We start from the raw sequence: 23,285 nt of genomic DNA, 5'->3' as shown, positions 1-23,285 counted from the left end.
CCCAGAGTCAGCTGGGATAGGCATCAGCACACCCGCGGCCTGGTGAGGATAAGCAGTACGGAAAAATGGACAGATTTTGGAATTGTCAGACAAGACTTTTGACTGTCGGTGGACATATCGCTGAAAAAAATGATTTGGTGTGAGAATTGTGAATGCTAAACACGTTTGCCATAAAAAAAATATCATTCTGATTCTGATAAAGACTTCATTACTCTATATGGGGGGTCAATAAAAATGACTGCTAAACCAATCAGGAAGTGAGCTGACAAATAACAAGGACGGTGTCATGAGCTTCCCCGCAGTACTGTTGTTGGAGCCTGGGTTGCGCACTCTCGCCCTCTCTCTCCTTCCCCTCTCTCTTTCCAGCACCTTCCTCAGCCGCACACCTTTCACCAATAAGCCCTCGTCACCACCTGCATATAAACCTGCCTGATCCCAGAAATCCTCACCAAAGTATTGCAGCTTCTCCAAGCGGTACCACAGCTAACCTGCCTCAACGTAAGCTACATGATTCCTCGTCTCCTTTTATGACCCCTGTGTCTCTACTCATCCTCAGTGTTTCCTCTGTGCCTCTGGTCTAAGTACTTCCTGCCACCTCGCCGCCAAGCCAGCCGCCTGTCCTCGCCACTGCTTGCCGCACGTCCCTTCCTCCACTGCCCCCCAACGCACCTCTAGAACCACTTCCATTACTTTCTCTAATAAACTGTTCATCATAACCTATCCGCCTCCGCCTGCTCTTGGGTCCAGCTCCTCTCCATTCGTGACAGATGGCGACCATAAAAAGTTCAACCCAACCCAAACCTATCTCGCAATGGTTCAAAGGTCCAATTATTGAGGGCGGTCAGGCCACGTGTTAATGCGGTAATATTAAAAACAAAATATCTTTTTCCTTTAAAACAACAAAAATACAGAATCAAAATGTAATTTACAGTTTGCCATAAATTAAAATGAGTGGTTGAATAAAGCGGCACGGTGGACGACTGGTTAGAGCGTCTGCCTCACAGTTCTGAGGACCGGGGTTCAATCCCCGGCCCCGCCTGTGTGGAGTTTGCATGTTCTCCCGGTGCCTGCGTGGGTTTTCTCCGGGCACTCTGGTTTCGTCCCACATCCCAAAAACATGCGTGGTAGGTTGATTGAAGACTCTAAATTGCCCGTAGGTGTGAATATGAGTGCGAATGGTTGTTTGTTTATATGTGCCCTGCGATTGGCTGGTGACCAGTTCAGGGTGTACCCCGCCTCCTACCCGATGATAGCTGGGTTCGGCTCCAGCTCGCCCGCGACCCTAGTGAGGAGAAGCGGTAAAGAAAATGGATGGATAGATGGTTGAATAGAACAAAACCTGAGCACTGTCATGAATTCAAATCAAATACATGAGGAGGGGGATTAGAGCAATTTTCTTTTTAGATATAACCGCAAAAAAAAGAGAAGAAAATATATATTGAGTTTTCACACTTCATGTGTGTGCCTGTGTGTGGTGTGTTTGTTGTAATTTTTGTTTGTTTGTTTTCTACATTTTTTTAATATCAAGATTTTGGAATAGGCGGCACGGTGGACAACTGGTTAGCGCATCTGCCTCACAATTCTGAGGACCCGGGTTGAAATTCGGCCTCACCAGAGTGGAGTTTGAATGTTCTGCTGGGATAGGCTCCAGCATGCCCGCGACCCTAGTGAGGATAAGCAGTACGGAAACTGGATGGATGGATGAAAGTAAACCCATATATAGGATAGATAATGACAATAATCAAATAAATACACTTATAGACGATAAAGAACACTGTTAAGTTAGCAACATTTACACAGCTACAGTATATATCACTACCCTTTATTATGCTCTTATTTTGAAAGACAAATGGTGCAATTTCCAGTAGCAGAAGTTAGCTACGTAGATATGGATACACACAACTTTGACTAAAAAACATCACCTAAATCACTCAAATAACACATTCTGGTGCAACAATGTCTAACAAGGTGATTGTGTGTCACTACTCACTTGTTAGTTAAGCACACAGCGAGAACACACACAAACACACACGCACGCTCAATGCTGTTGCAGAGAAGCTCCAGCTATTGCTGTTGTTCCTGTTGGAGATCGCTCTGTCAGCACAAACTGTGAAAGGCGTCTACACGCTCTGTGGATAAGAGACAACGCAAGAAGGGAAAATACAGGGAACTGTGTGTGTTTATGTTTGTATGTGCCTGTGTTTGTGTGTGTGTGCGTGCGTGTGTGTGGCCTAGCTTCGCCTCAGCCCTGTCATATGGATTCATAACCGAATCCCTGCACAAAAACGTCCTGGAATGGCTTCACTGCGAAAGCACTTTGCGCTGCCACAAAATAGATATGCTCAAAAAGATGTTCATGGAAGCGGGGCTACATGCCATACTACACCTATTCTGTTCAAACCGAATTATCACAAAAGCTTTGAGTGATGTTTGCCAACATAAAAGCCTCAGGGGAGCGGGGGAGAAAAAAGGAGAAATGTAATTTTGACATGTACAAGATTGCAGCATTGTGGAGGTTGTGGATAAACGGTGAGGTGTAATCAGTGGCGGCAAAAGGGAAGTAATTGCACTCGATGGCACCACGCTTTTTACAATCACATGCTGGGGTGCCATCATTGCCACAGTTTCCATGGAGAAAAGCAAAGCGGAATGATGGCTCGCTGGCTTTTTTTAACCCGATGCTGCAATCACACACACACGCACACTCACACACGTGTGTTTTGACGTCCGCAATTGCACTCCCCAGCCACAATATTACTGACGGAATCTAATGAGCTGTGTCCAAAGTCTGCCTTTATTAATGTAATGATGTTCAGTTGATATTGAGGTATTTACTGAGTGTTGTACAACTTCCAATATTCTTATCCTCTCATGCTGTCTCTCAAGATTAATGAAAAGATAACTTTGTTGATTGCAACTGCAGCGTTGCGACACATACTATGGACATTAAGAGGCCATGACACAAAAGACAGTGACCCTAGCCCCCGACCTGAACTGGCTAAGACACTAGAGAGTGACCCTAGCTAGGGCTTTTTTGGAACGTGTAGCAGCCATAAAATTCCAAGTTAATGATTATTTGCTAAAAACAATAAAGTTTATCAGTTTGAACAATAAATATCTTGTCTTTGTAGTGTATTAAATTACATATAGGTTGAACATGATTTGCTAATCATTATATTCTGTTTTTATTTATGTTTCACACAACATCCCAACTTCATTGGAATTGGGGTTGTACTTTTACATCACAGCTTGTTGTGTTGTTTTCTTATTGTTTGCATTTCAGTGAAACAAAACTCATTTAACAACCAGACATTTACACATCAATTTTTTGTTTGATTTGACAGACATTGGTGTTCAAGGTTGATCAAGCCTACAAGGGAATGCATCATATTATAATAATTGTATAGAATTGTATATATAAATACTATACATAAACAGGGAAGTGATTCACAAAAGAGGGATGTATTTTTTTTTTTTTAGTTCAGCTCGGCTGCACCAAAGGAGAAGTGCACTGTACTGTAACTCATTCTGAATTTCTGGCGAATGACCATTGAGCAGCCAGCGTCAGGCAGCGCTACTCAGGCGGGAGAGGGACTGAATTGAACTGAATGTACTGTCAGCCATGAGTGATTCGTTCGTTGAACAAGTATGTATGCAGTGAACTTTTCTGCCATTCGTAACTTGGGCGGAAGTTCACTGCGGACTAGTACAATGAGTGCTGCGATCGCGCAAGGAATGACATTATGCAGTGAATGTACTCATGAGTGATTTTAACCGTTCGTCCTCACGGAATGCTTGGCATTGGGGCTCCCCTGTCATGACCCGCGGCTGCTTCCTGGGTCCCCCCCACCCCCCCACCCTTATCATTCCCTTGTCGGGTGCCCCTTTCCACCCTCTTTTCCAACAAACCAGGGACACCATCCTGCCCTCGGGCTTGGAGGGGACTGGCTGCATCGTGGGCCCTGCCGGTCGGGGGGCGTCTGGCTCTCCTGGGGGTGGCGTTGCGTGTGGGACGTTGGCTGGGGGGTGGTGTCATTGGGTCCCTGTGGCCCTCCTCCGGGTGGCCTCGGTGGGGCGGGCAGACCGCCCTGGGTCCCTCGGTGTGGGATGTTTCCCGTCTACCGGGCTGCTCTCGGGTTGAACCCTAGACCCAATCCCGCCCCTCGATTGATTGGGTGGGGTCCTCAGGTTCCACGGTGGAGGCACAGCAATTACAGGACACTTCTGTCAGTCTTTGTGCATGTAAAACGGTGTCAATTCACTTGCATGTGTCCGCAGGCACACACCCCTGGGACTCATTCACTGGGTGTGGGGCCACTCACTTATTGCGACAAATAACTCATGAATATGCAAATTGCTTGGGTATCCCCTTTGTACATACCTCTGCTGTACTGTACATGCCTGTACTGTACTGTACATGCCACGGGCACTCATACAAGGCACGTGATTGGTTCCCGGCGCGACATCGACCAATGAGAGCTCGAGTGAATTTATCCCGTGAGCTGATTGGCTGAGCATCATTGCAGCCTCACCCAGCATCTTCCCTTGTTGTGTCTCGCCAGTCTCGTCCACGCTGTTGACTGTCTCGCATACTGTATATTAGTGTTGTGTTCGTGATAACGTTTTTTGTTTAAGCGATAACTTTGTTTTGATTAGTTAAGCCCTTACAATGCCGCCTAAGCGCTGTGCCCCTGCGAAAGCTTCCTTCGGGGTGCCCAAGAGGAAGAAAAAGATGATGACCATCAGCGAAAAAGTGAAACTTTTAGATATGATCCAAGAGGGCAGACGTTATGCATCTGTGGCACACCATTATGGCGTGAATTAATCTACAGTGCGGTACATCAAGAAAGAGGAAGCAAACATCCGCAAAACTGCTTCAATAAGGAAGCGAAACGTGTGGTAACTCCGCGTAATAAGAAACAGGGTTATGTCCTTGTACAGGGGAATTTTGAAGCATAAAGAAAAAACAAAGACAACAACTACCCATCACCATGTTTTTCTCCAAGATAAAACCCCAGCTACACCATCTGTGCCTCCAGCAGAAGCGTCTCCGAATGAACCTAAAGCCTCTACGAGTCAAGTGAGAGCCTCTCCTCCGCCACCAACGCAAGCCTCTTCGCCTCTCTCAGAAGACAATGTTGACGAATGTTAATTACTGTATAAGGTTTTAGAATTAAAGATTTAAGTAAATATGTGTACTGTTGTAATATTTGTCTCAAATATGTAAAGTATAAATACTGTTTACATATTTTAAACATTCTGGTACCCACATACACATACGCAAAAATTACTGGGGGGCGGGTGGGGTGGTCAAATCCTACTTTGCGTTTTTTCACCTTTCGCGGGTGGTTCTGGTCCCCATTAACCGCGAAAAACGAGGGATCACTTTAATAATAATAATAATACATTAAATTTATATCGCGATTCTCAAGACAGTGAAAGACTCTTTACTCTAATCAGATGACAATAACAGTAAGGTGGGTGAGCAGTAAGCCCAGGAGCTGGTGTCAGCGACACTGTCCACCGCGGTGGACTGCAGACAAGTCTCGCCAGCCGGCGAGAGCCGGGCTGGATTTAAGGGGACACAGAAGGATTTGTGCGGTAGCTGAGCTCGCCGCACGCATGTTCACGAGTCTCAACTGAAGCCGGGTGTTCGGGAGCTTGCTGAGAGAGAGATAGGTAGGGGATAACTTTTAAGTTTTTTTAATCTCACCACCTTTCCTATTTTACAATACATGACAACAACAATGCATAGTCCTTCGGTGAAGGTGAACCTTAGGGCTGAATTATTAACTGAATGAGGAAGAACTTGAATGATTCTATGAAAATGAACTGAACGATTCAGTGAACAAATCTTTTGAACATATCTTTTTAAGAAACTGATTCTAGTGATTCAGTACACTCAAAAGAACTGCCGTGCCCATCACTAATAACAGGACATCACACAAAGTAGAGGACAACAAGAGGAGAACCTTACCCAATAAAGATCAAAGACCAGTTTGCCAGTAACACTTTTCTAGAGCCATTTGCCGCTTTCCCCTGCGTAGCAATGAGCCTTACACGAATGAGGACCCAACAGGAGAGGTGAGCTACGTTACGAGTGCCAGCCCGTGACTTGCCTTGGCAAACCCATTTTGACCGCCCAGTTGTCAAATGAAGAGGGGGGAATCTTAATAATAATAATAAATAATAACGCATTGTACTTTTCATGATACTCAAAGACGCTTTACAGTTGTACACATTATTCATTCATTTGACAGTCACACTCTAGTGGTGATAAGGTACTTGTGTAGCCACAGCTGCCCTTTGAATCTTCGAGATAACTCAACCCAACCTAACCTAAAACCAATCTCCTAACCCATATCTTGACCCCTTAACCCTGAAACAAATCCTAACCGACTAAAACACTAAAGCGAATGAGACCCTAACCTGAGACTAATCTCTGAGCCCATAGCTTAACCCTCTAACCATAAAATAAATCCTAAAACATAAATATCAAGTGTATATCAAACACAGAGCCTAGAACTGAATGTGGGGACTTTGAATGTTGGGACTATGACAGGAAAATCTCGGGAGTTGGTTGACATGATGATTAGGAGAAAGGTTGATATATTGTGTGTCCAGGAGACCAGGTGGAAAGGCAGTAAGGCTAGAAGTTTAGGGGGAGGGTTTAAATTATTTTACCATGGTGTAGATGGGAAGAGAAATGGAGTCGGGGTTATTTTAAAAGAAGAGTTGGCTAAGAATGTCTTGGAGGTGAAAAGAGTATCAGATCGAGTGATGAGGCTGAAATTTGAAATTGAGGGTGTTATGTGTAATGTGATTAGCGGCTATGCCCCACAGGTAGGATGTGACCTAGAGGTGAAAGAGAAATTCTGGAAGGAGCTAGATGATGTAGTTCTGAGCATCCCAGACAGAGAGAGAGTCGTAATTGGTGCAGATTGTAATGGACATGTTGGTGAAGGAAATAGGGGTGATGAAGAAGTGATGGGTAAGTACGGCATCCAGGAAAGGAACTTGGAGGGACAGATGGTGGTAGACTTTGCAACAAGGATGCAAATGGCTGTAGTGAACACTTTTTTCCAGAAGAGGCACGAACATAGGGTGACCTACAAGAGCGGAGGTAGAAGCACACAGGTGGATTACATCTTGTGCAGACGATGTAATCTGAAGGAGGTTACCAACTGTAAGGTAGTGGTAGGGGAGAGTGTGGCTAGACAGCATAGGATGGTGGTGTGTAAGATGACTCTGGTGGTGGGGAGGAAAATTAGGAAGACAAAGGCAGAGAAGAGAACCATGTGGTGGAAGCTGAGACAGGACGAGTGTTGTGCAGCTTTTCGGGAAGAGGTGATACAGGCTCTCGGTGGACGGGAAGAGCTTCCAGAAGACTGGACCACTGCAGCCAAGGTGATCATAGAAGCAGGCAGGAGAGTACTTGGTGTATCTTCTGGCAGGAAAGGAGAGAAGGAGACTTGGTGGTGGAACCTCACAGTACAGGAAATCATACAAGGAAAACGGTTAGCTAAGAAGAAGTGGGACACTGAGAGGACCGAGGAGAGGCGAAAGGAATACATTGAGATGCGACACAGGGCAAAGGTAGAGGTGGCAAAGGCAAAACAAGAGGCATATGATGACATGTATGGCAGGTTGGACACTAAAGAAGGAGAAAAGGATCTATACAGGCTGGCCAGACAGAGGGATAGAGATGGGAAGGATGTGCAGCAGGTTAGGGTGATTAAGGATAGAGATGGAAATATGTTGACTGGTGCCAGCAGTGTGCTAGGTAGATGGAAAGAATACTTCGAGGAGTTGATGAATGAGGAAAATGATAGAGAAGGGAGAGTAGAAGAGGCAAGTGTGGTGGACCACGAAGTGGAAATGATTAGTAAAGGGGAAGTTAGAAAGGCATTAAAGAGAATGAAAAATGGAAAGGCAGTTGGTCCTGATGACATTCCTGTGGAGGTATGGAAGCATCTAGGAGAGGTGGCTGTGGAGTTTTTGACCAGCTTGTTCAATAGAATTCTAGTGCGTGAGAAGATGCCTGAGGAATGGAGGAAAAGTGTACTGGTGCCCATTTTTAAGAACAAAGGTGATGTGCAGAGCTGTGGCAACTATAGAGGAATAAAGTTGATGAGCCACACAATGAAGTTATGGGAAAGAGTAGTGGAGGCTAGACTCAGGACAGAAGTGAGTATTTGCGAGCAACAGTATGGTTTCATGCCTAGAAAGAGTACCACAGATGCATTATTTGCCTTGAGGATGTTGATGGAAAAGTACAGAGAAGGTCAGAAGGAGCTACATTGTGTCTTTGTAGATCTAGAGAAAGCCTATGACAGAGTACCCAGAGAGGAACTGTGGTACTGCATGCGGAAGTCTGGAGTGGCAGAGAGGTATGTTAGAATAATACAGGACATGTACGAGGGCAGCAGAACAGCGGTGAGGTGTGCTGTCGGTGTGACAGAAGAATTTAAGGTGGACGTGGGACTGCATCAGGGATCAGCCCTGAGCCCCTTCCTTTTTGCAGTGGTGATGGATAGGCTGACAGATGAGGTTAGACTGGAATCCCCGTGGACCATGATGTTTGCAGATGACATTGTGATCTGCAGTGAAAGCAGGGAGCAGCTGGAGGAACAGTTAGAAAGATGGAGGCATGCACTGGAAAGAAGAGGAATGAAGATTAGCCGAAGTAAAACAGAATATATGTGCATGAATGAGAGGGGTGGTGGGGGAAGAATGACGCTACAGGGAGAAGAGATGGCAAGGGTAGAGGACTTTAAATACTTGGGGTCAACCGTCCAGAGCAATGGTGAGTGTGGTCAGGAAGTGAAGAAACGGGTCCAAGCAGGTTGGAACGGGTGGAGGAAGGTGTCAGGTGTGTTATGTGACAGAAGAGTCTCTGCTAGGATGAAGGGCAAAGTTTATAAAACAGTGGTGAGGCCAGCCATGATGTATGGATTAGAGACAGTGGCACTGAAGAGAAAACAGGAAGCAGAGCTGGAGGTGGCGGAAATGAAGATGTTGAGGTTCGCTCTCGGAGTGACCAGGTTGGATAAAATTAGAAATGAGCTCATCAGAGGGACAGCCAAGGTTCGATGTTTTGGAGACAAAGTTAGAGAGAGCAGACTTCAATGGTTTGGACACGTCCAGAGGAGAGAGAGTGAGTATATTGGTAGAAGGATGATGAGGATGGAGCTGCCAGGCAAGAGAGCTAGAGGAAGACCAAAGAGAAGGTTGATGGATGTCGTGAGGGAAGACATGAGGGCAGTTGGTGTTCGAGAGGAGGATGCAGGAGATAGGTTCTCATGGAAAAGGATGACGCGCTGTGGCGACCCCTAACGGGACAAGCCGAAAGGAAAAGAAGATGACCCTAACGCAACCCAACCATAATCCCCCAAACCAAACAAAAGCAAAACCCAAACCCTAAACCCCTAACCCAATCCTAAACAACTATAAGTACTAAAGAGAGTAAGACACTTACCTTAGTCCAAACCCTAACCCAAACCCAAAGTCCCCAAAGAAATGTTGACCCAAAGCTAAAACCCTAATCCCCGAACACAAACCAGAATCAAATCCCAAACCGGCTAATGAGCGAAAGAGAGAGCCTAACCCTAATCCATAACCCATCACCACACCGACCCCCTAAACACTAATGAAAGTGAAACGCTAACCCTAATACTAACTGCTAACATAAGCCTGACTTGCTAAAATACTTGATTGAGACCCTAGCCCAACCCCAATCCCCTAACCTAAACCAAACATTTAAACCATAACGCTGAACCCAATCCCAACTGGCTAAAACAACAAAGAGTCCTTGCAGACTGTACGACCAAAGGTTTGTAGCAGAGTTGCGCTTCTCAAACCATGACAACAGCAACGGTGCATTTTCTGTAAGTACAAATGGAGCTATTACACAGGTTAGTGAATGAGGATTTTCAAAGAGTACTGATGAAATTAGCAAGGTAGGAACAAAAAAACAAGGATAAAATAGAAAGTTTGGATGTGAGTGAAGTGGGGAGAAAGCAAGAAAAGGTTTAAAGGCTTTTTGTAATCTGCCATTAATTTGTCTTGCACCAAACCACAAGGGGATGCTGGGAAATCAATGTGAGCTGATTGCTACATTTACAGGATAGCACAAAACACACAAGCAACTTGTTCTTTTTCCCGTTTCTTTCTTTCTGCTCTCGTCGCTGCAGTTATTTCTTCAGCCTAGGCCTGGCCCGCGGTGAGTTCAGGGAATATTGGACAAATGCAGCATGAGTTGTGCAGTACAGCTCAGTGTTGTTATTACTGTTGCCAGTGTGTGACTGATTGCAAAATGTTTGATTGAGTGCATGGATTTCAGTGAGAAACAAAAACAGCAAATTCAAGTTTTAAGCTGGGCACAGCACATTTGGACAGGGTTGTGCCTGAGTATACCGTCCAGGGTAATTCCGCTCTTTTTTCTTCTTCTTTTCTTTAACAAGATCGGAACATTTAATATTTGGACATTGGCATGAGCAACATCTCTTGTAATGCCAACACTTCCAATTTCATCGTTACGTAAAAATTTCACCATGACGTAACATGTTGTTCTGGGTGGCTAGTGTCCAAGCCATCTCCGATGGCACCACTAGTAAACAAACCTTTCAGACCAAGAGGGAGCAATTAAGAAAACGGGAAATGGCTTGAATGATGCTTTTAGCCGTAGCTTTAATGTATGACGTATCAGTCAAAAAGACGATGTTATGTGAGGTACTGTAAACTGCTTGGACTGTAGACGGAACGCCAGCCAAGATTTACATTTCACCAAGTATGTCAGAATCAGAATTATCTTTATTTGCCAAGTATGTCCAAAAAAACACACAAGGAATGTTTCTCCGGTAGTTGGAGCCTCTCTAGTACGACAACAGACAGTCAATTGACAGAGAACACTTTTGAGACATAAAGACATTGACAAAAAACAGTCACTGAGCAATAAAGGGTTTATAGTTATCTGGTAATGTTGATTTAAAAATAGACCTGGTAGAAATTCAGACATAGTTAACATTCTCAAAATGCAAAAAGAGACCGAAAATAACTTTGAATGAAAGTGAATACCGAGGCCACAAAAAAAGCAGGCTTACCATTATATTTTCTAAATTACTCAGGGACAAACCCAACCAAACATTTGATACATACCTGTAAGAAAACGTCTTCCGATGATGGAGTGTCCTTTTAGAAGTGGCTACTACTGCTCGCATACAGCCAAATTTTTTACAGTGGATCCTTGACTTCGGAGTTCACTGTAATTTGTTCCATGAACAAGCTCATAACTCAATTTACTTATATGTCAAATCAATTTTGCCCATTGAAATTAACTGAAATGCCAAGAATCCTTTCCAGCCTCCCAAAAAACAGGATTTTTGTTTTGTTACAGGTTTTTAACAATGAAAAATTATACTGGCTTCTTTAAAAACACAATAATACAGGAGAATGTAAAGAAATAAACTGGTTTCATACAACCAAATTCCAATGAAGTTGGGACGTTGAGTTAAACATAAATAAAAACAGAATACAATGATTTGCAAATCATGTTTAACACATTCCAAAAAAGCTGGGACAGGGTCATGTTTACCACTGTGTTACATCACCTTTTCTTTTAACAACATTCAATAAACGTTTGGGAACTGAGGACACTAATTGTTGAAGCTTTGTAGGTGGAATTCTTTCCCATTCTTGCTTAATGTACAGCTTCAGGTGTTTTGCAGTCCGGGGTCTCCGTTGTGCTATTCATAATGTGCATGTTATAATTCATGGTAGTTCCTTTTATACCCAATCATGGCACCCACCTGTTCCCAATTACCCTGTTCACCTGTGGGACGTTCCAAAAAGGTGTTTGATGAGCATTCCTCAACTTTCTCAGTCTTTTTTGCCACCTGTCACAGCTTTTTTGGAACGTGTTGCATCCATAAAATTCTAAGTTAATGATTATTTGCTAAAAACAATAAAGTTTATCAGTTTGAATATGAAATAGTTTGTCTTTGTTGTGTATTTAGTTAAATATAGGTAGAACATGATTTGCAAATCATTGTATTCTGTTTTTATTTATGTTTAACAAAACGTCCCAACTTCATTGGAATTGGGGTTGTATAACGTGTAATTACTGTACATATTGTAGTATTCATGTGTTGGATGTGTGCCTTTAAGGGGCGTGGCCTGTTGAACGACATCACTCCCATTGATGTCTTTAGAAGTCCAATATCTATGTTAAGTGGGAGGGCTGGCAGTGAATGAGTTTTAAGAGGTCCCTTTTTTTCCAGTTCACTCGAGCGGCTGCGTATCTAAATAGATGTAACTCAAAAACTAAGTTGAGGGACTCAGAAATCATTGTACCACTGGACTTGGTTGTTTAATTTCACACCTGATGGGTGGTGAGCCACTTCAACACACAACTTGTTATTTTTCTTTTCCGTTCAGCTTGTCCTGTTCGGGGTCATCACAGCGTGCCATTGTTTTCCATGTAAGCCTATCTCTTGCATCCTCCTCTCTAACACCAACTGCCCTCATGTCTTCCCTCACTACATCTATCAACCTTCTCTTTGGTCTTCCTCTTGGTCTCTTGTCTTGCAGCACCATCCTCATCATATTTCTACCAATGTACTGAATAACTCTCCTCTGGATGTGTCCAAACCATCAAAGTCTGCTCTCTCTAACTTTGTCTCCAAAGCATCTAATCTTGCCCATCCCTCTGATGATCTTATTTCTAATCCTATCCAACCTACTCACTCCGAGGAAGAACCCCAACATCTTCATTTCTGCCACCTCGAGCTCTGCTTCCTGTTGTCTCTTCAGTGCCACTGTCTCTAATCCGTACATCATGGCTGGCCTCACCACTGTTTTATAAACTTTGCCCTTCATCCTAGCAGAGACTCTTCTGTCACATAACACACCTGAGACCTTCCTCCACCCGTTCCAACCTGCTTGGACTCGTTTCTTCACTTCCTGACCACACTCACCTTTGCTCTGGACCGTTGACCCCAAGTATTTAAAGTCCTCCACCCTTGTTATCTCTCCTCCCTGTAGCCTCACTCTTCCCCCTCACCCCTCTCAAACATGCAAAAATATTCTGTTTTACTTCGGCTAATCTTCATTCCTCTCCTTTCCAGTGGACACCGCCACCTTTCTAACTGATCCGCCACCTGCTCCCTGCTTTCACTGCAGATCACAATTTTATCTGCAAACATCATGGTCCACGGGAATTCCAGTCTAACCTCATCTATCAGCCTATCCATTACCACTGCAAACAGGAAGGGGCTCAGGGCTGATCCCTGATGCAGTCCCACCTCCACTTTAAATTTATCTGTCACACCGACAGCTAACCACTGTTCTGCTGTTCTCATACATGTCCTGTATTATTCTAACATACTTCTCTGCCACTCCAGACTTCTGCATGCAGTACCACAGTTCCTTTCTGGGTACTCTTTCATAGGCTTTCTCGAGATCCACAAAGACACAATGTAGCTCCTTCTGACCTTCTCTATACAAATAATGCATCTGTGGTACTCTTTCTAGGCATGAAACCATACTGTTGCTCGCAAATACTCATTGTCCTGAGTCTAGCCTTCATTACTCTTTCCCAGAACTTTATTGTGTGGCTCATCAACTTTATTCCTCTATAGTTCCCACAGCTCTGCACATCACCCTTGTTCTTAAAAATGGGCACCAGAACACTTTTCCTCCATTCCTCAGGGATCTTCTCACCCGCTAGAATTCTGTTGCACAACATGGTCAAAAACTCCACAGCCAACTCTCCTAGATGCTTCCATACCTCCACAGGTATGTCATCAGGACCAACTGCCTTTCCATTTTTCATATTTTTTAGTGCCTTTCTTACTTCCCCATTCCTAATTGCCACTTCCTGGTCCGCCACACTTGCCTGTTCTACTCTTCCTTCTCTCTCATTTTCCTCATTCATCATCTACTCAAAGTATTCTTTCCATCTATCCAGCACACTACTGGCACCAGTCAACACATTTCCAGCTCTGTCCTTAAATAAACCGAACCTGCTGCACATCTACCCATCTCTATCCCTCTAGTCTGGCCAAAATACAGAGATCTTTTCTCCTTCTTTCATGTCCAACCTGGCATCCATGTCATCATATGCCTCTTGTTTGGCCTTTGCCACCTCTACCTTCGCCCTATGTTGCATCTCCATGTATTTCTTTCTCCTCTTCTCAGTCCTCCTACTTCTTACCTAAACTCTTCCCTTGTATGAGTTCCTGTACTTTGAGGTTCCACCACCATGTCTCCTTCTCCCCTTTCCTATCAGACGAAACACCAAACACTCTTCTGCCTGCCTCCCTATCACTTTGACTGGAGTGGTCCTGTCTTCTGGAAGCTCCTCCTGTCTAGCGAGAGCCTGTCTCACGTGTTCTCGAAAAGCCGCACAACACTCTTCCTTTCTCAGCTTCCACCACATGGTTCTCTCCTCTTCTTTTGTCTTCTTAATCTTCATCCCCAGAGTCATTTTACACACCAACATCCTATGCTGTCTAGCCACACACTCCCCTACCTTACAGTCAGTAACCTCCTTCAGATTAAATTGTCTGCACAAGATGTAATCCACCTGCATGCTTCTACCTGCACTCTTGTAGGTCACCCTATGTTCCTGCCTCTTCTGGAAGTAAGTATTCACTCCAGCTATTTCCATGGATGAATGTAGCGTATATTGGTTGAAATGAAAATGTAATTAATTTGGAAAAAGATACGAAGGAAGGTAAACGCCTGCGTTCACTTCCGGGTTAGTCTGATTTACGCTTTGTTAAAATCAAACAAATTTGTCTCGTAAAGCGGAACCACGTCACTTTTTATATGTATAAAATTTAGGGAAAGTGACGAGAAACCTTATTATTAGTCTCGTAATCTGAAGGTTGCTACATGTTATAAAATACGAGTTCTAGATGACAGAGGCTTACTTAAACTCAGAACACACACAAAACACAACCATGAGTGGAATTTTTGGTGTATTTAATTACATCTACAAGGGATCTAGAGGGAAACACACAAAGGGGTCTAACTAAAAGACCTGTTCTTTAGAACAGGGATCTAGAACACCATGTGTTGGACTAAAGTTGAAAACGCGAGCGTTTAACGCGTCCATTCTGGATGGGAGAGAGAGAGGACAAAGTTGAGATTTTATCTGAAGTAATGTCCCCGAAATTATTAGGCACTAATATTGTACAGTCTGGCAAACACTTGTAGTGTCTACTCACGAATGTAGATCAACTGGTCTTTGGGAGTGGTCTCTCTGAGCACGTCTCAGGAGGCAAGGAGGTAGGTTTGGCGAAAGACAAAGATGCAAAAAAATGTAACAAAAACAAAGGAGGCGGAAGAAGAAAAATATATGGGATAGCTTTCACTAGCATCGGTTTCTCCAAGCTAACAGTTAATGTTTAGTCAGTCCAGCACATGAAAAATTAAAAATAAAAATAAAATAAAATCCAAATGAATAATAAATGTATATATATGTACACATACATATAATGCCCTCTGTGCAGTGAAGGAACCCGAGCTGGTGTGCGAGGTTGAGAAGTTCTGACTCGATATAGTCGGGCTTTCCTCTATACACAGCTTGGGCTCTGGTACCAGTCCTCTCAAGTGGGGTTGGACTCTCTTCCACTGAGCAGGTGTGGGTATACTTATTGCCCCCCGGCTCAGCGCCTATACATTGGGTTGAATTTACTCCGGTGGACGAGAGGGTAGCCTCTCTCCACTTATGGGTGGGGGACGGGTCCTGACTGTTGTTTGTGCGTATTCACCAAACAGGAGTTCAGAGTACCCAGTTCTGCTGTGGGACTTCAATGCTCACGTGGGCAATGACAGTGAGACCTGGAAGGGTGTGATTAGGAGGAACGCTCCCCCTGGTCAGAACCCGAGTGGTGTTCTGTTATTGGACTTCTGTGCTCATCACGTCCAAAACGAACACCGTGTTCAAGCATAAGGGTGTCTATACGTGCACTTGGCACCAGGACACCCTAGGTTGCAGTTCGATGATCGACTTTGTGGTCGTGTCACATGTCTTGGACACTTGGGTGAAGAGAGGGGCGGAGCAGTCAACTGATCACCACCCGGTGGTGTGTTGGCTCCAATGGTGGGGGAAGATGCCGCTCCGACCTGGCAAGCTCAAACGTATTGTGAGGGTCTGCTGGGAAGATCTGGTAGAATATCCTGTCAGAAGGAGCTTCAACTCCCACTTCCGGCAGAACTTCACCCTTGTTCCGGGGGGGGGTGGGGGACGTTGAGTCCAAGTGGACCATGTTCTGTGCCTCCATTGCTGAGGCGGCCGACCGGACCTGTAGCCGTAAGGTTGTCGGTGCCTGTTGTGGCGGCAAGCCCAAAACCTGTTGGTGCACACCAGCGGTGAGGGATGCCGTCAAGCTGAAGAAGAAGTCCTATCGGGCCTTTTTGGTCTGTGGGACTCAGGTATCTGTTGGGTACCGGCTGGCCAAGCGGAGTGCAGCCGTGGCGGTCGCTGAGGAAACAACTCAAGTGTGGGAGGAGTTCGGTGAGGCCATGGAGAAAGACTTCCTGAGGAAATTCTGGTCTACCATCCGACGTCTCAGGAGGGGGAAGCAGTGCACCATTAACACTGTGTATAGTGGGGATGGGTTGCTGCTGACCTCGACTCGAGACATTGTGAGTCGGTGGGGAGAATACTTCGAAGACCTCCTCAATTCCCCTGACATAGCTTCCAATGAGGAAGCAGAATGTGGGATCTTTGAGCCGGGCTCTCCTATCACTGGAGTTGAGGTTACCAAGGTGGTTAAAAAGCTCCTCGGTGGCAAGGCCCCGAGGATGGATGAGATCCGCCTGGAGTTCCTAAGGGCTCTGAATGTTGTGGGGCTGTCCTGGTTGGCACGCCTCTGCAACATCGCATGGACATCGGGGACAGTGCCTCTGGATTAGCAGACTGGGGTGGTAGTCCCCTTTTTTAAGAAGGGGTACCAGAGGGTGTGTTCCAACTACAGGGGTTTCATACTCCTCAGCCTCCCTGGTAAGGTCTATTTAAGGGTGATGGAGAGAAGGGTCCGTCGGGAAGTCGAATCTCGGATTCAGGAGGAGCAGTGTGGTTTTTGTCCTTGTCGTGGAACAGTGGACCAGCTCTATACCTTCAGCAGGGTCTTCGAGGGTGCATGGGAGTTCGCCCAATCAGTCTACATGTGTTTTGTGGACTTGGAGAAGGCATTCGACGGGGGGTGCGGAGTCCTATGGGGGGTGCCGAGACTGTGGAGTACCGAACCCTCTGATACGGGCTGTTCGGCCATTGTACGACCGGTATCAGAGTTTGGATCCCATTGCCGGTAGTAAGTCGGATTCGTTTCCAGTGAGAGTTGGACTCCGCCAAGACTGCCATTTGTCACCGATTCTGTTCATAACTTTTATGGACAATCTCTAGGCACAGCCAATGCGCAGAGGGGGTCTGGTTTGGTGGCCTCAGTATTGCATCTCTGCTTTTTGCAGATGATGTGGTTCTGTTGGCTTCATCAAGCCGTGATCTCCAACTCTCACTGGAGCGGTTCACAACCAAGTGTGAAGCGGCTGGAATGAAAATCATCCATCCATCCATCCATTCTCTACCGCTTATCCGGGTCGGGTCGCGGGGGCAGTAGCTTCAGCAGGGACGCCCAGACTTCCCTCTCCCCAGCCACTTCATCCAGCTCTTCCGGGGGGATCCCGAGGCGTTCCCAGGCCAGCCGAAGGATGTAGTCTCTCCAGCGTGTCCTGGGTCGTCCCCGGGGTCTCCTCCCGGTGGGACATGCCCGGAACACCTCACCAGGGAGGCGTCCGGGAGGCATCCGAATCAGATGCCCCAGCCACCTCATCTGGCTCCTCTCAATGCGGAGGAGCAGCGGCTCTACTCTGAGATCCTCCCGGATGACCGAGCTTCTGACCCTATCTCTAAGGGAGAGCCCGGACACCCTGCGGAGGAAACTCATTTCGGCCGCTTGTATCCGGGATCTTGTTCTTTCGGTCACGACCCACAGCTCATGACCATAGGTGAGGGTAGGAACGAAGATCGACCGGTAAATTGAGAGCTTCGCCTTTCGGCTTAGCTCTTTCTTTACCACAATGGACCGATACAAAGTCCGCATCACTGCAGACGCTGCACCGATCCGCCTGTCGATCTCCCGTTCCATTCTTCCCTCACTCGTGAACAAGACCCCAAGATACTTGAATTCCTCCACTTGGGGCAGGATCTCATCCCCGACCTGGAGATGGCATGCCACCCTTTCCCGACTGAGGACCATGGTCTCAGATTTGGAGGTGCTGATTCTCATCCCAGCCGCTTCACACTCGGCTGCGAACTGCTCCAATGAGAGTTGGAGGTCACGGCTTGATGAAGCCAACAGAACCACATCATCTGCAAAAAGCAGAGATGCAATACTGAGGCTACCAAACCGGACCCCCTCTACGCCTCGGCTGCGCCTAGAAATTCTGTCCATAAAAGTTATGAACAGAATCGGCGACAAAGGGCAGCCTTGGCGGAGTCCAACCCTCACCGGGAACGAGTCCGACTTACTGCCGGATATGCGGACCAAACTCTGACTCCGGTCGTACAGGGACTGAACAGCCCGTATCAGGGGGTTCGGTACCCCATACTCCCGAAGCACTCTCCACAGGACTCCCCGAGGGACACAGTCGAACGCCTTCTCCAAGTCCACAAAACACATGTAGACTGGTTGGGCGAACTCCCATGCACCCTCGAGGACCCTGCCGAGGGTGTAGAGCTGGTCCACTGTTCCACGGCCAGGACGAAAACCACACTGCTCCTCCTGAATCTGAGATTCGACTTCCCGACGGACCCTCCTCTCCAGCACCCCTGAATAGACCTTACCAGGGAGGCTGAGCAGTGTGATCCCCCTGTAGTTGGAACACACCCTCCGGTCCCCCTTCTTAAAAAGGGGGACCACCACCCCAGTCTGCCAATCCAGAGGCACTGTCCCCGATGTCCACGCGATGTTGCAGAGGCGTGTCAACCAGGACAGCCCCACAACATCCAGAGCCTTTAGGAACTCGGGGCGAATCTCATCCACCCCCGGGGCCCTGCCACCGAGGAGCTTTTTAACTACCTCGGTGACCTCAAACCCAGAGATAGGAGAGCCCGCCTCAGAGAACCCACACTCTGCTTCCCCATGGGAAGGCGTGTCGGTGGAATTGAGGAGGTCTTCGAAGTATTCTCCCCACCGACTCACAACGTCCCGAGTCGAGGTCAGCAGCGCCCCATCCCCACTATACACAGTGTTGGTGGTGCACTGCTTTCCTCTCCTGAGACGTCGGATGGTGGACCAGAATTTCCTCGAAGCCGTCCGGAAGTCTTTCTCCATGGCCTCACCGAACTCCTCCCATGCCCGGGTTTTTGCTTCAGCGACCACCAAAGCTGCATTCCGCTTGGCTAGCCGGTACCCATCAGCTGTCTCAGGAGTCCCACAGGCCAAAAAGGCCCGATAGGACTCCTTCTTCAGCTTGACGGCATCCCTCACCGTTGGTGTCCACCAACGGGTTCGGGGATTGCCGCCACGACAGGCACCGACCACCTTACGGCCACAGCTCCGGTCGGCCGCCTCAGCAATGGAGGCGCGGAACATGGTCCACTCGGACTCGATGTCCCCCGCCTCCCCCGGAACATGAGCAAAGTTCTGTCGGAGGTGGGAGTTGAAACTCCTTCTGACAGGGGATTCTGCCAGACATTCCCAGCAGACCCTCACAATACGTTTGGGCCTGCCACGTCGGACCGGCATCTTCCCCCACCATCGGAGCCAACTCACAACCAGGTGGTGATCAGTTGACAGCTCCGCCCCTCTCTTCACCCGAGTGTCCAAGACATGCGGCCGCAAGTCCGATGACACGACCACAAAGTCGATCATCGAACTGCGACCTAGGGTGTCCTGGTGCCAAGTGCACGTGTGGACACCCTTATGCTTGAACATGGTGTTCGTTATGGACAATCCGTGACGAGCACAGAAGTCCAATAACAGAACACCGCTCGGGTTCTGATCGGGGGGGCCGTTCCTCCCAATCGCGCCCTTCCAGGTCTCACTGTCATTGCCCACGTGAGCATTGAAGTCCCCCAACAGAACAATGGAGTCCCCAGCGGGAGCGCTCTCCAGCACCCCCTCCAAGGACTCCAAAAAGGGTGGGTACTCTGAACTGCTGTTTGGTGCATAGGCACAAACAACAGTCAGGACCCGTCCCCCCACCCGAAGGCGGAGGGAGGCTACCCTCTCATCCACCGGGGTGAACCCCAACGTACAGGCGTCGAGCCGGGGGGCAATAAGTATACCCACACCTGCTCGGCGCCTCTCACCATGGGCAACTCCACAGTGGAAGAGAGTCCAACCCCTCTCGAGAGGACTGGTACCAGAGCCCAAGGTGTGTGTGGAGGCGAGTCCGACTATATCGAGTCGGAACTTCTCGACCTCACACACCAGCTCGGGCTCCTTCCCTGCCAGAGAGGTGACATTCCACGTCCCTAGAGCCAGCTTCTGTAGCCGGGGATCGGATCGCCAAGGTCCCCGCCTTCGGCCACCGCCCAGCTCACACTGCACCCGACCCCTATGGCCCCTCCCACAGGTGGTGAGCCCATGGGAAGGGGGACCCACGTTACCCTTTCGGGCTGTGCCCGGCCGGGCCCCATGGGTGCAGGCCCGGCCACCAGGCGCTCGCCTTCGAGCCCCACCACCAGGCCTGGCTCCAGTGGGGGGCCCCGGTGGCCCGCGTCCGGGCAAGGGAAAACGAAGTCCATTGTTTGTCGTCATCATTAGGGGTCTTTGAGCTGTGCTTTGTCTGGTCCCTCACCTAGGACCTGTTTGTCATGGGTGACCCTGCCAGGGGCATAAAGCCCCAGACAACTTAGCTCCTAGGATCACTGGGACACACAAACCCCTCCACCACGACAAGGTGACAGCTCAAGGAGGGGGAATGAAAATCAGCACCTCCAAAATCTGAGACCATGGTCCTCAGTCGGAAAAGGGTGGAGTGTCCCCTCCGGGTCGGGGATTAGATCCTGCCCCAAGTGGAACAGTTCATATCTTGGGGTCTTGTTCACGTGTGAGGGAAGAATGGAACGGGAGATTGACAGGCGGATCAGTGCAGCGTCTGCAGTGATGCAGGCTTTGTATCGGTCCGTTGTGGTGAAGAAGGAGCTAAGCCGAAAGGCGAAGCTTTCTATTTACCGGTCGATCTACGTTCCTACACTCACCGATGGTCACGAGCTGTGGGTCGTGACCGAAAGAACAAGATTCCCGGATACAAGCGGCCAAAATTAGTTTCCGTCGCAGAGTGTCCGGGCTCTCCCTTAGAGATAGGGTGAGAAGCTCGGTCATCCGGGAGGGGCTCAGAGTAGAGCCGCTGCTCCTCCGCATTGAGAGGAGCCAGATGAGGTGGCTCGGGCATCTGTTTAGGATGCCTCCTGGATGCCTCCCTGTTGAGGTGTTCTGGGCACGTCCCACTGGGAGGAGACACCGGAGACGACCCAGGACACACTGGAGAGACCATGTCTCCTGGCTGACCTGGGAACGCCTTAGTATCCCCCTGGAATAGCTAGTCAAAGTGGCTGGGGAGAAGGAAGTCTGGGCTTTCCTATTAAAGTTACTGCCCCCACGACCGTACCGCAGATAAGCAGAAAAAAATGGATGGATAGATGGATAAACCTATATAGTGCTTCTCAAGACACTCAAAGACACGTTACACTAATCAGATAATAATAACAAGAACAATAAGAGAGGTGAGCAGGAAGGCTGGGTGCTGCAGACAATGACGCTGTCCATCGTGGTGGAATGCAGACAACTATCACTGGCCGGCGGGAACCTGTATGGATGTTGAGGGGACGCGGAAGGATATTTGCAGTAGCTGAGCTTGCCGCATGGATGTTCACGATTCACGACCGAAGCCGGGTGTTCAAGAGCTTTCTGAGAGAGAGAGAGAGAGGTAGGTGATAACTTAGCTTGTTTATTTATTTATTTTTTAATCGCCCCACCTTTCCTAGTTTACAATACGTGACAACAACAACGCACGGTCCTTCAGCCTACAGTTTGCACTGGCTTGTGCTGCATTACTTCAACACACAATGATGTGTATACAAACAACAAAAAACTTAATTTGCCATCATTTGCCCCCTTTAATGATGTCGTAAAGCCATTAATTCTGACAACTTTAAAAGTTACCTTTTCTTTCCTGGAGGCTTTGGAGTCAAATGAGAGCACACAGAGCTTCCTATTTTTGATGTTTACAGCAATAAACGCGAGGGCGGTGGCGGCGGGAAGCGAAGGAAGAGTGATCCGGCGCAGACGCTTTCACACTTTTCATCAGGAATTCGCCTCATGTGGGGGCGGGAGAGAAATTACACCCAAACACATCCGTCACATTTGCATATATTCAGCGTTTTTTTTTTTTTTTGGCGCGGTCGTCTCGCATGGTCGTCTACGACTTCCTCACTTTTTTCAACTCACACACACACGCACACACACACACGCACACACACACACACACACAGCCAGACACACATTTTGCTGCATCCCAGTCATTAATTCCAAGCAGTGGCCAGCGAGCTTTAATGTACGCAGATGAGATTTAGAGGCCAGCATCCCCCAACAAAGAGTCAAAAGGACAGAGCGTGGCCATTGTGAGCTCGGCCCTGCAATGAAAGCATTAAGATAACTGTTCAATATTTATGAAAGGGTGCTGCTTGGTGTTCACACGCACGCACACACACACACACACGCACACAGCTTCCAGTTGACTCATTCATTACATGAATTGATTTAGTTGAAGTCTCCCTGGTGGTCCTTCTTTGTTATAAAGCTTCTTTATTCCATTGTGTGTGTGTGTGTGTGTGTGACCAGATGAAGTAGTTTATGAATGTCAGTTTAAGTCATATCAGCATATACACTTGCTTTTTGTTCTTTGAAATGTTAGGTATGAAAGGAAAAAGAAAAAAAAAGCAACAACACAAGATCACTCGCCCGAACACAAAACTCCGCCGAGGCCTGAAAATGTATTTTTGTGAGTGAAATTTTCAAGGTTCTTGCTGCCTATAAAATTTGGAGGTAGCCACCTCTGTCTCAGAAAGCTCTGACATCATAAAAACTGTTAATATCTATATAATGACAAGAATTTCTCTACAGTGGTGCCTTGAAATTAGTTTGTTTTCTGACCACACTCGTAACTTAAATACTCGTATCTCAAACGATCTTTCCCCATTGAAATGAATGAAAATGCCATTAAAATGTTCCAGCCTTTCAAAAAACAAAAAAAAACCTGAAAATGTT

Source organism: Phyllopteryx taeniolatus, chromosome 3, assembly GCF_024500385.1.
Source record: "Phyllopteryx taeniolatus isolate TA_2022b chromosome 3, UOR_Ptae_1.2, whole genome shotgun sequence".
NCBI classification, from domain to species: domain Eukaryota; kingdom Metazoa; phylum Chordata; class Actinopteri; order Syngnathiformes; family Syngnathidae; genus Phyllopteryx; species Phyllopteryx taeniolatus.
Note: the sequence above shows the minus strand (reverse complement) of the source record.